Source organism: Siphateles boraxobius, unplaced genomic scaffold (assembly GCF_051911475.1).
Source record: "Siphateles boraxobius isolate OS27281-9 unplaced genomic scaffold, OSU_SipBor_1 12, whole genome shotgun sequence".
Lineage (NCBI taxonomy): Eukaryota > Metazoa > Chordata > Actinopteri > Cypriniformes > Leuciscidae > Siphateles > Siphateles boraxobius.
This window is the reverse complement of record NW_027508722.1, coordinates 4,574,492-4,587,938: the sequence shown is the minus strand read 5'-3', so window position 1 is coordinate 4,587,938 and position 13,447 is coordinate 4,574,492. Positions and strand designations below refer to the sequence as shown.

At 46.5% G+C, this 13,447-nt stretch overlaps 11 non-coding genes across 11 annotated transcripts; all 11 read right to left on the bottom strand.

Moving 5' to 3' along the window:
- Nucleotides 1-897: 897 nt before the first annotated feature.
- Nucleotides 898-979, bottom strand: trnal-aag (transfer RNA leucine (anticodon AAG)). Its single transcript has one exon. It is a non-coding gene; the product is annotated as a tRNA-Leu (tRNA).
- A 2,449-nt stretch (nt 980-3,428) lies between these two features.
- Nucleotides 3,429-3,510, bottom strand: trnal-aag (transfer RNA leucine (anticodon AAG)). Its single transcript has one exon. It is a non-coding gene; the product is annotated as a tRNA-Leu (tRNA).
- Nucleotides 3,511-5,215: 1,705 nt separating this feature from the next.
- trnal-aag (transfer RNA leucine (anticodon AAG)) lies at nt 5,216-5,297 on the bottom strand. The gene has a single exon. It is a non-coding gene; the product is annotated as a tRNA-Leu (tRNA).
- A 1,086-nt stretch (nt 5,298-6,383) lies between these two features.
- Nucleotides 6,384-6,465, bottom strand: trnal-uag (transfer RNA leucine (anticodon UAG)). The gene has a single exon. It is a non-coding gene; the product is annotated as a tRNA-Leu (tRNA).
- Nucleotides 6,466-6,668: 203 nt separating this feature from the next.
- trnal-uag (transfer RNA leucine (anticodon UAG)) lies at nt 6,669-6,750 on the bottom strand. Its single transcript has one exon. It is a non-coding gene; the product is annotated as a tRNA-Leu (tRNA).
- A 1,156-nt stretch (nt 6,751-7,906) lies between these two features.
- On the bottom strand, nt 7,907-7,988 carry trnal-uag (transfer RNA leucine (anticodon UAG)). Its single transcript has one exon. It is a non-coding gene; the product is annotated as a tRNA-Leu (tRNA).
- A 1,102-nt stretch (nt 7,989-9,090) lies between these two features.
- trnal-aag (transfer RNA leucine (anticodon AAG)) lies at nt 9,091-9,172 on the bottom strand. The gene has a single exon. It is a non-coding gene; the product is annotated as a tRNA-Leu (tRNA).
- A 1,086-nt stretch (nt 9,173-10,258) lies between these two features.
- Nucleotides 10,259-10,340, bottom strand: trnal-uag (transfer RNA leucine (anticodon UAG)). The gene has a single exon. It is a non-coding gene; the product is annotated as a tRNA-Leu (tRNA).
- An 852-nt stretch (nt 10,341-11,192) lies between these two features.
- On the bottom strand, nt 11,193-11,274 carry trnal-uag (transfer RNA leucine (anticodon UAG)). The gene has a single exon. It is a non-coding gene; the product is annotated as a tRNA-Leu (tRNA).
- An 854-nt stretch (nt 11,275-12,128) lies between these two features.
- Nucleotides 12,129-12,210, bottom strand: trnal-uag (transfer RNA leucine (anticodon UAG)). Its single transcript has one exon. It is a non-coding gene; the product is annotated as a tRNA-Leu (tRNA).
- Nucleotides 12,211-13,064: 854 nt separating this feature from the next.
- Nucleotides 13,065-13,146, bottom strand: trnal-uag (transfer RNA leucine (anticodon UAG)). Its single transcript has one exon. It is a non-coding gene; the product is annotated as a tRNA-Leu (tRNA).
- Nucleotides 13,147-13,447: the final 301 nt, after the last annotated feature.

The following is a 13,447-nucleotide window of genomic DNA, read 5'->3' as shown; positions in this document are numbered from 1 at the left end:
GTACAGGAAAGTACTAAAAAACATATATGATGTAATATTTTTTTAAAAACTATACATGTGATACTCCGCCACCAATAGAAATAAGGCCTCGGAGCATGTGATCTTAATGGTGGCGTGATACCAAGGAGGAGCAATGTGTAAGAGATAACGGTACAAACACTAATTGGACACTGGCGATAAGAAAGATGTATAAAATCTATGTTTCAACCACTGTAAGATCAGATGATTCAGCTGACCATCTCACTTTGTTGAATTGCTCAATAAAGTTCTTCTTCTGATACCTGGAACTTCGACTCTGAAAACTTTTTGAAGACTAACTCCTACTAGACTCTGAAAAACTACTGATCAGGACCAGAGACAGGCAATTAGCAACGACAGTAGCTGTCAGTTCACCAAAAACTCTCAGTCCTGCCGATCGACTGTCCTGCACGGAGCAGGATTGGGCACCCCTGTGTGCTATACATTATTATTATATTTAAATTCATTTTGGAAGTGTCATTATAATAATTGCAAGTTATTGTTGTCTCTGATTTTAGAGGGTGCATATTTTCAGCTGCTTTTGCACCTTTTCAGAACACACTTTAGGTGTCTGGCCCTCATTAAAATCTCTGCTGGCAGCAGTGGGTTTTGAGCCCACGCCCCCAAAGAGACTGGAGCCTAAATCCAGCGCCTTAGACCCCACGGCCATGCTACCCTGGCTTGCTTACTCTAGTGGGCCATTTTCTGCCCATTAAATTTCAGATATAGAGAAATTGTTGGGTGTGGACCTTCTTCGTCCGGCTCTGAAGCCCGCCGACTTCGGCCAAGGAAAGCAAAAACGGCTGAGTTTTGAAGAGACTGGGAGCAAGCAGTGTCACTTCTCCAGTCTTTTCACAATTGCCTTCTAAAATGAACACTTGGCAGCGGTGGGATTTGAACTCACGTCCCCGAAGAGACTGGAGCCTTAATCCAGCGCCTTAGAGCGCTCGGCCACGCTACCTTGTGAGAATGCCTTCTGTGGGCCATTTTCGCCAATTTTTTCTTTTAGTGTCTCACTTCTCCGTAGTTAAATCAGTTGAAATTCTTCATGCTTTGAAGGAGTTCCTCGACAGGTGGAAAGGCCTGCTAAGTAGAGGGGGGATGCAGTTGCACTCTTGGAGGCCCCCCTCCCTGCAGATTGCAATTCCATCTCTAATCAAACACAACTGAATTACCTAATCAGAGCATTTGGGCCATACTCCAAAATGGCAGCCAGATGTGTCGCAGTTAAACTCAAAATCAAGAGGTAGCTGTCAGTTCACCAAAAACTCTCAGTCCTGCCGATCGACTGTCCTGCTATACATTATTATTATATTTAAATTCATTTTGGAAGTGTCATTATAATAATTGCAAATTATTGTTGTCCCTGATTCAAGAGGGTGCATATTTTCAGCTGCTTTTGCACCTTTTCAGAGCACACTTTAGGTGTCTGGCCCTCATTAAAACCTCTGCTGGCAGCAGTGGGATTCGGACCCACGCCCCCGAAGAGACTGGAGCCTGGAGCCTAAATCCAGCGCCTTAGACCCCTCGGCAACGCTACCCCGGCTTGGCTACTCCAAAGTGGCAGCCAGATGTGTCGCAGTTAAACTCAAAATCAAGAGGTAGCTGTCAGTTCACCAAAAACTCTCAGTCCTGCCGATCGACTGTCCTGCACAGAGCAGGATTGGACACCCCTGTGTGCTATACATTATTATTATATTTAAAATTCATTTTTGAAGTGTCATTATAATATTTGCAAGTTATTGTTGTCTCTGATTTTAGAGGGTGCATATTTTCAGCTGCTTTTGCACCTTTTCAGAGCACACTTTAGGTGTCTGGTCCTCATTAAAACCTCTGCTGGCAGCTGTGGGATTCTAACCCACGCCCACGAAGAGACTCGAGCCTTAATCCTGCGCCTTAGACCGCTCGCCCACTCTACCTTGTGAGAATGCCTTCCGTGGGCCATTTTCGCCAATTTTTTCTTTTAGTGTCTCACTTCTCCATATTTAAATCATTTGAAATCCTTCATGCCTTGAAGGAGCTCCTCGAAAGGTGGAAAAGCCTACTAAGTAGAGGGGGGATGCAGTTACACTCTTGGAGGCATCCCTCCCTGCTGATTGCAATTCCATCTCTAATCAAACACAACTGAATTACCTAATCAAAGCATTTGGGCCATACTCAAAAATGGCAGCCAGATGTGTCGCAGACTTGAACCCACGCCCCCGAAGAGACTGGAGCCTAAATCCAGCGCCTTAGTCCCCTCGGCCATGCTACCCCGGCTTGGTTACTCTAGTGGGCCATTTTCTGCCCATTAAACTTCAGAAATAGAGAAATTGTTGGGTGTGGACCTTCATCGTCAGGCTCTGAAGCCCGCCGAGTTCGGCCAAGGAAAGCAAAAACGGCTGAGTTTTGAAGAGACTGGGAGAAAGCAGTGTCACTTCTCCAGTCTTTTCACAATTGCCTTCTAAAATTGACACTTGGCAGCGGTGAGATTTGAACTCATGTCCCCGAAGAGACTGGAGCCTTAATCCAGCGCCTTAGAGCGCTCGGCCACGCTACCTTGTGAGAATGCCTTCTGTGGGCCATTTTCGCCAATTTTTTCTTTTAGTGTCTCACTTCTCCATAGTTAAATCAGTTGAAATTCTTCATGCTTTGAAGGAGTTCCTCGACAGGTGGAAAGGCCTACTAAGTAGAGGGGGGATGCAGTTACACTCTTGGAGGCCCCCCTCCCTGCAGATTGCAATTCCAACTCTAATCAAACACAACTGAATTACCTAATCAAAGCATTTGGGCCAAGAGACTGGAGCCTGGGGCCTAAATCCAGTGCCTTAGACCTCTCGGCAACGCTACCCCGGCTTGGCTACTCCAAAATGTCAGCCAGATGTCTCGCAGTTAAACTCAAAATCAAGAGGTAGCTGTCAGTTCACCAACAACTCTCAGTCCTGCTGATCCACTGTCCTGCACAGAGCAGGATTGGGCACCCCTGTGTGCTATACATTATTATTATATTTAAATTCATTTTGGAAGTGTCATTATAATAATTGCAAGTTATTGTTGTCTCTGATTGAAGAGGATGCATATTTTCAGCTGCTTTTGCACCTTTTCAGAGCACACTTTAGGTGTCTGGCCCTCATTAAAACATCTGCTGGCAGCAGTGGAAATTGAACCCACGCCCCCGAAAAGACTGGAGCCTAAATCCAGCGCCTTAGACCCCTCGGTCACGCTACCCCGGCTTGGCCACTCTAGTGGGCCATTTTCTGGCCATTAAATTTCAGAAATAGAGAAATTGTTGGGTGTGGACCTTCATCGTCAGCCTCTGAAGCCCGCCGAGTTCGGCCAAGGAAAGCAAAAACGGCTGAGTTTTGAAGAGACTGGGAGCAAGCAGTGTCACTTCTCCAGTCTTTTCACAGGTGCCTTCTAAAATGCAGATTTGGCAGCGGTGGGATTTGAACCCACGCCCCCGAAGAGACTGGAGCCTTAATCCAGCGCCTTAGACCGCTCGGCCACGCTACCTTGTAAGAATGCTTTCCGTTGGCCATTTTCGGCAATTTTTTCTTTTAGTGTCTCACTTCTCCATAGTTAAATCAGTTGAAATTATTCATGCCTTGAAGGAGCTCCTCGACAGGTGGAAATGCCTACTAAGTAGAGGGGGGACGCAGTTACACTCTTGGAGGCCCCCCTCCCTGCAGATTGCAATTCCATCTCTAATCAAACACAACTGAATTACCTAATCAAAGCCTAATCGAATTACCTAATCAAAGCTCGGCCACGCTACCTTGTGAGAATGCCTTCCCTGGGCCATTTTCGCCATTTTTTTCTTTTTGTGTCTCACTTCTCCATAGTTAAATAAGTTGAAGTTCTTCATGCCTTGAAGGAGCTCCTCGACAGGTGGAAATGCCTACTAAGTAGAGGGGGGACGCAGTTACACTCTTGGAGGCCCCCCTCCCTGCAGATTGCAATTCCATCTCTAATCAAACAGAACTGAATTACCTAATCAAAGCCTAATCGAATTACCTAATCAAAGCTCGGCCACGCTACCTTGTGAGAATGCCTTCCGTGGGCCATTTTCGCCATTTTTTTCTTTTTGTGTCTCACTTCTCCATAGTTAAATCAGTTGAAATTCTTCATGCCTTGAAGGAGCTCCTCGACAGGTGGAAATGCCTACTAAGTAGAGGGGGGACGCAGTTACACTCTTGGAGGCCCCCCTCCCTGAAGATTGCAATTCCATCTCTAATCAAACACAACTGAATTACCTAATCAAAGCATTTGGGCCATACTCCAAAATGGCAGCCAGATGTGTCGCAGTTAAACTCAAAATCAAGAGGTAGCTGTCAGTTCACCAAAAACTCTCAGTCCTGCCGATCGACTGTCCTGCTATACATTATTATTATATTTAAATTCATTTTGGAAGTGTCGTTATAATAATTGCAAGTTATTGTTGTCTCTGATTCAAGAGGGTGTATATTTTCAGCTGCTTTTGCACCTTTTCAGAGCACACTTTAGGTGTCTGGCCCTCATTAAAACCTCTGCTGGCAGCAGTGGGATTCGGACCCACTACCCCGAAGAGACTGGAGACTGGAGCCTGGAGCCTAAATCCAGCGCCTTAGACCCCTCGGCAACGCTACCCCGGCTTGGCTACTCCAAAATGGCAGCCAGATGTGTCGCAGTTAAACTCAAAATCAAAAGGTAGCTGTCAGTTCACCAACAACTCTCAGTCCTGCTTATCCACTGTCCTGCACAGAGCAGGATTGGGCACCCCTGTGTGCTATACATTATTATTATATTTAAATACATTTTGGAAGTGTCATTATAATAATTGCAAGTTATTGTTGTCTCTGATTGAAGAGGATGCATATTTGCAGCTGCTTTTTCACCTTTTCAGAGCACACTTTAGGTGTCTGGCCCTCATTAAAACCTCTGCTGGCAGCAGTGGGAATTGAACCCACGGCCCCGAAAAGACTGGAGCCTAAATCCAGGGCCTTAGACCTCTCGGTCACGCTACCCCTGCTTGGCCACTCTAGTGGGCCATTTTCTGCCCAATAAATTTCAGAAATAGAGAAATTGTTGGATGTGGACCTTCATCATCCACACCCAACATAGGCTCTGAAGCCCGCCGAGTTCGGCCAAGGAAAGCAAAAACGGCTGAGTTTTGAAGAGACTGGGAGCAAGCAGTGTCACTTCTCCAGTCTTTTCACAGGTGCCTTCTAAAATGCAGACTTGGCAGCGGTGGGATTTGAACCCACGCCCCCGAAGAGACTGGAGCCTTAATCCAGCGCCTTAGACCGCTCGGCCACGTTACCTTGTAAGAATGCTTTCCGTGGGCCATTTTCGCCAATTTTTTCTTTCAGTGTCTCACTTCTCCATAGTTAAATCAGTTGAAATTCTTCATGCCTTGAAGGAGCACTTCGACAGGTGGAAATGCCTACTAAGTAGAGGGGGGACGCAGTTACACTCTTGGAGGCCCCCCTCCCTGCAGATTGCAATTCCATCTCTAATCAAACACAACTGAATTACCTAATCAAAGCCTAATCGAATTACCTAATCAAAGCTCGGCCACGCTACCTTGTGAGAATGCCTTCCCTGGGCCATTTTCGCCAATTTTTTCTTTTTGTGTCTCACTTCTCCATAGTTAAATAAGTTGAAGTTCTTCATGCCTTGAAGGAGCTCCTCGACGGGTGGAAATGCCTACTAAGTAGAGGGGGGACGCAGTTACACTCTTGGAGGCCCCCCTCCATGAAGATTTCAATTCCATCTCTAATCAAACACAACTGAATTACCTAATCAAAGCCTAATCGAATTACCTAATCAAAGCTCGGCCACGCTACCTTGTGAGAATGCCTTCCGTGGGCCATTTTCGCCAATTTTTTCTTTTTGTGTCTCACTTCTCCATAGTTAAATCAGTTGAAATTCTTCATGCCTTGAAGGAGCTCCTCGACAGGTGGAAATGCCTACTAAGTAGAGGGGGGACGCAGTTACACTCTTGGAGGCCCCCCTCCCTGCAGATTGCAATTCCATCTCTAATAAAACACAACTGAATTACCTGATCAAAGCCTTTGGGCCATACTCCAAAATGGCAGCCAGATGTGTCGCAGTTAAACTCAAAATCAAGAGGTAGCTGTCAGTTCACCATAAACTCTCAATGAGTCAAATTTGCAAACTCCATTGACAAGGTGTGCCCAGTCCTGCCGATGGACTGTCCTGCACAAAGCAGGATTGGGGACCCCTGTGTGCTATACATTATTATTATATTTAAATTCATTTTGGAAGTGTCATTATAATAATTGCATGTTATTGTTGTCTCTGATTCAAGAGGGTGCATATTTTCAGCTGCTTTCGCACCTTTTCAGAGGACACTTTAGGTGTCTGGCCCTCATTAAAACCTCTGCTGGCAGCGGTGGGATTCGAACCCACGCCCCCAAAGAGACTGGAGCCTAAATCCAGCGCCTTAGACCACTCGGCCACGCTACCCCGGCTTGGCTACTCTAGTGGGCCATTTTCTGCCCATTAAATTTCAGAAATAGAGAAATTGTTGGGTGTGGACCTTCATCGTCAGGCTCTGAAGCCCGCCGAGTTCGGCCAAGGAAAGCAAAAACGGCTGAGTTTTGAAGAGACTGGGAGCAAGCAGTGTCACTTCTCCAGTCTTTTCACAATTGCCTTCTAAAATGCATACTTGGCAGCGGTGGGATTTGAACCCACGCCCCCGAAGAGACTGGAGCCTAAATCCAGCGCCTTAGACCCCTCGGCCATGCTACCCCGGCTTGGTTACTCTAGTGGGCCATTTTCTGCCCATTAAATTTCAGAAATAGAGAAATTGTTGGGTGTGGACCTTCATCGTCAGGCTCTGAAGCCCGCCGAGTTCGGCCAAGGAAAGCAAAAACGGCTGAGTTTTGAAGAGACTGGGAGCAAGCAGTGTCACTTCTCCAGTCTTTTCACAATTGCCTTCTAAAATGAACACTTGGCAGCGGTGGGATTTGAACTCACGTCCCTGAAGAGACTGGAGCCTTAAACCAGCGCCTTAGAGCGCTCGGCCACGCTACCTTGTGAGAATGCCTTCTGTGGGCCATTTTCGCAAATTTTTTTTTTAGTGTCTCACTTCTCCATAGTTAAATCAGTTGAAATTCTTCATGCTTTGAAGGAGCTCCTCGACAGGTGGAAAGGCCTACTAAGTAGAGGGGGATGCAGTTACACTCTTGGAGGCCCCCCTCCCTGCAGATTGCAATTCCATCTCTAATCAAACACAACTGAATTACCTAATCAAAGCATTTGGGCCATACTCCAAAATGGCAGCCAGATGTGTCGCAGTTAAACTCAAAATCAAGAGGTAGCTGTCAGTTCACCAACACTCTCAGTCCTGCCGATCGACTGTCCTGCTATACATTATTATTATATTTAAATTCATTTTGGAAGTGTCATTATAATAATTGCAAGTTATTGTTGTCTCTGATTCAAGAGGGTGCATATTTTCAGCTGCTTTTGCACCTTTTCAGAGCACACTTTAGGTGTCTGGCCCTCATTAAAACCTCTGCTGGCAGCAGTGGGATTCGGACCCACGCCCCCGAAGAGACTGGAGTGTGGAGCCTAAATCCAGCGCCTTAGACCCCTCGGCAACGCTACTCCGGCTTGGCTACTCCAAAATGGCAGCCAGATGTGTCGCAGTTAAACTCAAAATCAAGAGGTAGCTGTCAGTTCACCAACAACTCTCAGTCCTGCTGATCCACTGTCCTGCACAGAGCAGGATTGGGCACCCCTGTGTGCTATACATTATTATTATATTTAAATTCATTTTGGAAGTGTCATTATAATATTGCAAGTTATTGTTGTCTCTGATTCAAGAGGGTGCATATTTTCAGCTGCTTTCGCACCTTTTCAGAGGACACTTTAGGTGTCTGGCCCTCATTAAAACCTCTGCTGGCAGCGGTGGGATTCGAACCCACGCCGCCAAAGAGACTGGAGCCTAAATCCAGCGCCTTAGACCCCTCGGTCACGCTACCCCGGCTTGGCCACTCTAGTGGGCCGTTTTCTGGCCATTAAATTTCAGAAATAGAGAAATTGTTGGGTGTGGACCTTCATCGTCAGGCTCTGAAGCCCGCCGAGTTCGGCCAAGGAAAGCAAAAACGGCTGAGTTTTGAAGAGACTGGGAGCAAGCAGTGTCACTTCTCCAGTCTTTTCACAATTGCCTTCCAAAATGCATACTTGGCAGCGGTGGGATTTGAACCCATGCCCCCGAAAAGACTGGAGCCTAAATCCAGCGCCTTAGACCGCTCGATCACATTACCTTGTAAGAATGCCTTCTGTGGGCCATTTTCGCCAATTTTTTCTTTTAGTGTCTCACTTCTCCATAGTTAAATCAGTTGAAATTCTTCATACCTTGAAGGAGCTCCTCGACAGGTGGAAAGGCCTACTAAGTAGAGGGGGGACGCAGTTACACTCTTGGAGGCCCCCCTCCCTGAAGATTGCAATACCATTCTTTAATCAAACACAACTGAATTACCTAATCAAAGCCTTTGGGCCATACTCCAAAATGGCAGCCATATGTGTCGCAGTTCAACTCAAAATCAAGAGGTAGCTGTCAGTTCACCAAAAATTCTCAATGAGTCAAATTTGCAAACTCCATTATTAAAGACCAGGGGTGCCCAGTCCTGCCGATCGACTGTACTGCACAGAGTAGGATTGGGCACCCCTGTGTGCTATACATTATTATTATATTTAAATTCATTTTGGAAGTGTCATTATAATAATTGCAAGTTATTGTTGTCTTCGATTCGAGATGGTGCAAATTTTCAGCTGATTAAAACCTCTGCTGGCAGCGGTGGGATTCAAACCCACGCCCCGAGTAGACTTGAGCCTAAGGCCTAAATCCAGCACCTTAGACCCCTCGGCCATGCTACCCCCGCCTTGGCTACTCTAGTGGGCCATTTTCTGGCCATTAAATTTCAGAAATAGAGAAATTGTTGGGTGTGGACCTTCATCGTCAGGCTCTGAAGCCCGCCGAGTTCGGCCAAGGAAAGGAAAAACGGCTGAGTTTTGAAGAGACTGGGAGCAAGCAGTGTCACTTCTCCAGTCTTTTCACAGGTGCCTTCTAAAATGCAGACTTGGCAGCGGTGGGATTTGAACCCACGCCCCCGAAGAGACTGGAGCCTTAATCCAGCGCCTTAGACCGCTCGGCCACGCTACCTTGTAAGAATGCTTTCCGTTGGCCATTTTCGGCAATTTTTTCTTTTAGTGTCTCACTTCTCCATAGTTAATTCAGTTGAAATTCTTCATGCCTTGAAGGAGCTCCTCGACAGGTGGAAATGCCTACTAAGTAGAGGGGTGACGCAGTTACACTCTTGGAGGCCCCCCTCCCTGCAGATTGCAATTCCATCTCTAATCAAACACAACTGAATTACCTAATCAAAGCCTAATCGAATTACCTAATCAAAGCTCGGCCACGCTACCTTGTGAGAATGCCTTCCCTGGGCCATTTTCGCCAATTTTTTCTTTTTGTGTCTCACTTCTCCATAGTTAAATCAGTTGAAGTTCTTCATGCCTTGAAGGAGCTCCTCGACAGGTGGAAATGCCTACTAAGTAGAGGGGGGACGCAGTTACACTCTTGGAGGCCCCCCTCCCTGAAGATTGCAATTCCATCTCTAATCAAACACAACTGAATTACCTAATCAAAGCCTAATCGAATTACCTAATCAAAGCTCGGCCACGCTACCTTGTGAGAATGCCTTCCGTGGGCCATTTTCGCCAATTTTTTCTTTTTGTGTCTCACTTCTCCATAGTTAAATCAGTTGAAATTCTTCATGCCTTGAAGGAGCTCCTCGACAGGTGGAAATGCCTACTAAGTAGAGGGGGGACGCAGTTACACTCTTGGAGGCCCCCCTCCCTGCAGATTGCAATTCCATCTCTAATAAAACACAACTGAATTACCTGATCAAAGCCTTTGGGCCATACTCCAAAATGGCAGCCAGATGTGTCGCAGTTAAACTCAAAATCAAGAGGTAGCTGTCAGTTCACCATAAACTCTCAATGAGTCAAATTTGCAAACTCCATTGACAAGGGGTGCCCAGTCATGCCGATGGACTGTCCTGCACAAAGCAGGATTGGGGACCCCTGTGTGCTATACATTATTATTATATTTAAATTCATTTTGGAAGTGTCATTATAATAATTGCAAGTTATTGTTGTCTCTGATTCAAGAGGGTGCATATTTTCAGCTGCTTTCGCACCTTTTCAGAGGACACTTTAGGTGTCTGGCCCTCATTAAAACCTCTGCTGGCAGCGGTGGGATTCGAACCCACGCCCCCAAAGAGACTGGAGCCTAAATCCAGCGCCTTAGACCACTCGGCCACGCTACCCCGGCTTGGCTACTCTAGTGGGCCATTTTCTGGCCATTAAATTTCAGAAATAGAGAAATTGTTGGGTGTGGACCTTCATCGTCAGGCTCTGAAGCCCGCCGAGTTCGGCCAAGGAAAGCAAAAACGGCTGAGTTTTGAAGAGACTGGGAGCAAGCAGTGTCACTTCTCCAGTCTTTTCACAATTGCCTTCCAAAATGCATACTTGGCAGCGGTGGGATTTGAACCCATGCCCCCGAAAAGACTGGAGCCTAAATCCAGCGCCTTAGACCGCTCGATCACACTACCTTGTAAGAATGCCTTCTGTGGGCCATTTTCACAATTTTTTTCTTTTAGTGTCTCACTTCTCCATAGTTAAATCAGTTGAAATTCTTCATACCTTGAAGGAGCTCCTCGACAGGTGGAAAGGCCTACTAAGTAGAGGGGGGACGCAGTTACACTCTTGGAGGCCCCCCTCCCTGAAGATTGCAATACCATTCTTTAAACAAACACAACTGAATTACCTAATCAAAGCCTTTGGGCCATACTCCAAAATGGCAGCCAGATGTGTCGCAGTTCAACTCAAAATCAAGAGGTAGCTGTCAGTTCACCAAAAATTCTCAATGAGTCAAATTTGCAAACTCCATTATTAAAGACCAGGGGTGCCCAGTCCTGCCGATGGACTGTCCTGCACAAAGCAGGATTGGGGACCCCTGTGTGCTATACATTATTATTATATTTAAATTCATTTTGGAAGTGTCATTATAATAATTGCAAGTTATTGTTGTCTCTGATTCAAGAGGGTGCATATTTTCAGCTGTTTTCGCACCTTTTCAGGGGACACTTTAGGTGTCTGGCCCTCATTAAAACTTCTGCTGGCAGCGGTGGGATTCGAACCCACGCCCCCAAAGAGACTGGAGCCTAAATCCAGCGCCTTAGACCCCTCGGCCACGCTACCCCGGCTTGGCTACTCTAGTGGGCCATTTTCTGGCCATTAAATTTCAGAAATAGAGAAATTGTTGGGTGTGGACCTTCATCGTCAGGCTCTGAAGCCCGCCGAGTTCGGCCAAGGAAAGCAAAAACGGCTGAGTTTTGAAGAGACTGGGAATGCCTACTAAGTAGAGGGGGGACGCAGTTACACTCTTGGAGGCCCCCCTCCCTGAAGATTGCAATTCCATCTCTAATCAAACACAACTGAATTACCTAATCAAAGCCTAATCGAATTACCTAATCAAAGCTCGGCCACGCTACCTTGTGAGAATGCCTTCCGTGGGCCATTTTCGCCAATTTTTTCTTTTTGTGTCTCACTTCTCCATAGTTAAATCAGTTGAAATTCTTCATGCCTTGAAGGAGCTCCTCGACAGGTGGAAATGCCTACTAAGTAGAGGGGGGACGCAGTTACACTCTTGGAGGCCCCCCTCCCTGCAGATTGCAATTCCATCTCTAATAAAACACAACTGAATTACCTGATCAAAGCCTTTGGGCCATACTCCAAAATGGCAGCCAGATGTGTCGCAGTTAAACTCAAAATCAAGAGGTAGCTGTCAGTTCACCATAAACTCTCAATGAGTCAAATTTGCAAACTCCATTGACAAGGGGTGCCCAGTCATGCCGATGGACTGTCCTGCACAAAGCAGGATTGGGGACCCCTGTGTGCTATACATTATTATTATATTTAAATTCATTTTGGAAGTGTCATTATAATAATTGCAAGTTATTGTTGTCTCTGATTCAAGAGGGTGCATATTTTCAGCTGCTTTCGCACCTTTTCAGAGGACACTTTAGGTGTCTGGCCCTCATTAAAACCTCTGCTGGCAGCGGTGGGATTCGAACCCACGCCCCCAAAGAGACTGGAGCCTAAATCCAGCGCCTTAGACCACTCGGCCACGCTACCCCGGCTTGGCTACTCTAGTGGGCCATTTTCTGGCCATTAAATTTCAGAAATAGAGAAATTGTTGGGTGTGGACCTTCATCGTCAGGCTCTGAAGCCCGCCGAGTTCGGCCAAGGAAAGCAAAAACGGCTGAGTTTTGAAGAGACTGGGAATGCCTACTAAGTAGAGGGGGCACGCAGTTACACTCTTGGAGGCCCCCCTCCCTGAAGATTGCAATTCCATCTCTAATCAAACACAACTGAATTACCTAATCAAAGCCTAATCGAATTACCTAATCAAAGCTCGGCCACGCTACCTTGTGAGAATGCCTTCCGTGGGCCATTTTCGCCAATTTTTTCTTTTTGTGTCTCACTTCTCCATAGTTAAATCAGTTGAAATTCTTCATGCCTTGAAGGAGCTCCTCGACAGGTGGAAATGCCTACTAAGTAGAGGGGGGACGCAGTTACACTCTTGGAGGCCCCCCTCCCTGCAGATTGCAATTCCATCTCTAATAAAACACAACTGAATTACCTGATCAAAGCCTTTGGGCCATACTCCAAAATGGCAGCCAGATGTGTCGCAGTTAAACTCAAAATCAAGAGGTAGCTGTCAGTTCACCATAAACTCTCAATGAGTCAAATTTGCAAACTCCATTGACAAGGGGTGCCCAGTCATGCCGATGGACTGTCCTGCACAAAGCAGGATTGGGGACCCCTGTGTGCTATACATTATTATTATATTTAAATTCATTTTGGAAGTGTCATTATAATAATTGCAAGTTATTGTTGTCTCTGATTCAAGAGGGTGCATATTTTCAGCTGCTTTCGCACCTTTTCAGAGGACACTTTAGGTGTCTGGCCCTCATTAAAACCTCTGCTGGCAGCGGTGGGATTCGAACCCACGCCCCCAAAGAGACTGGAGCCTAAATCCAGCGCCTTAGACCACTCGGCCACGCTACCCCGGCTTGGCTACTCTAGTGGGCCATTTTCTGGCCATTAAATTTCAGAAATAGAGAAATTGTTGGGTGTGGACCTTCATCGTCAGGCTCTGAAGCCCGCCGAGTTCGGCCAAGGAAAGCAAAAACGGCTGAGTTTTGAAGAGACTGGGAGCAAGCAGTGTCACTTCTCCAGTCTTTTCACAATTGCCTTCCAAAATGCATACTTGGCAGCGGTGGGATTTGAACCCATGCCCCCGAAAAGACTGGAGCCTAAATCCAGCGCCTTAGACCGCTCGATCACACTACCTTGTAAGAATGCCTTC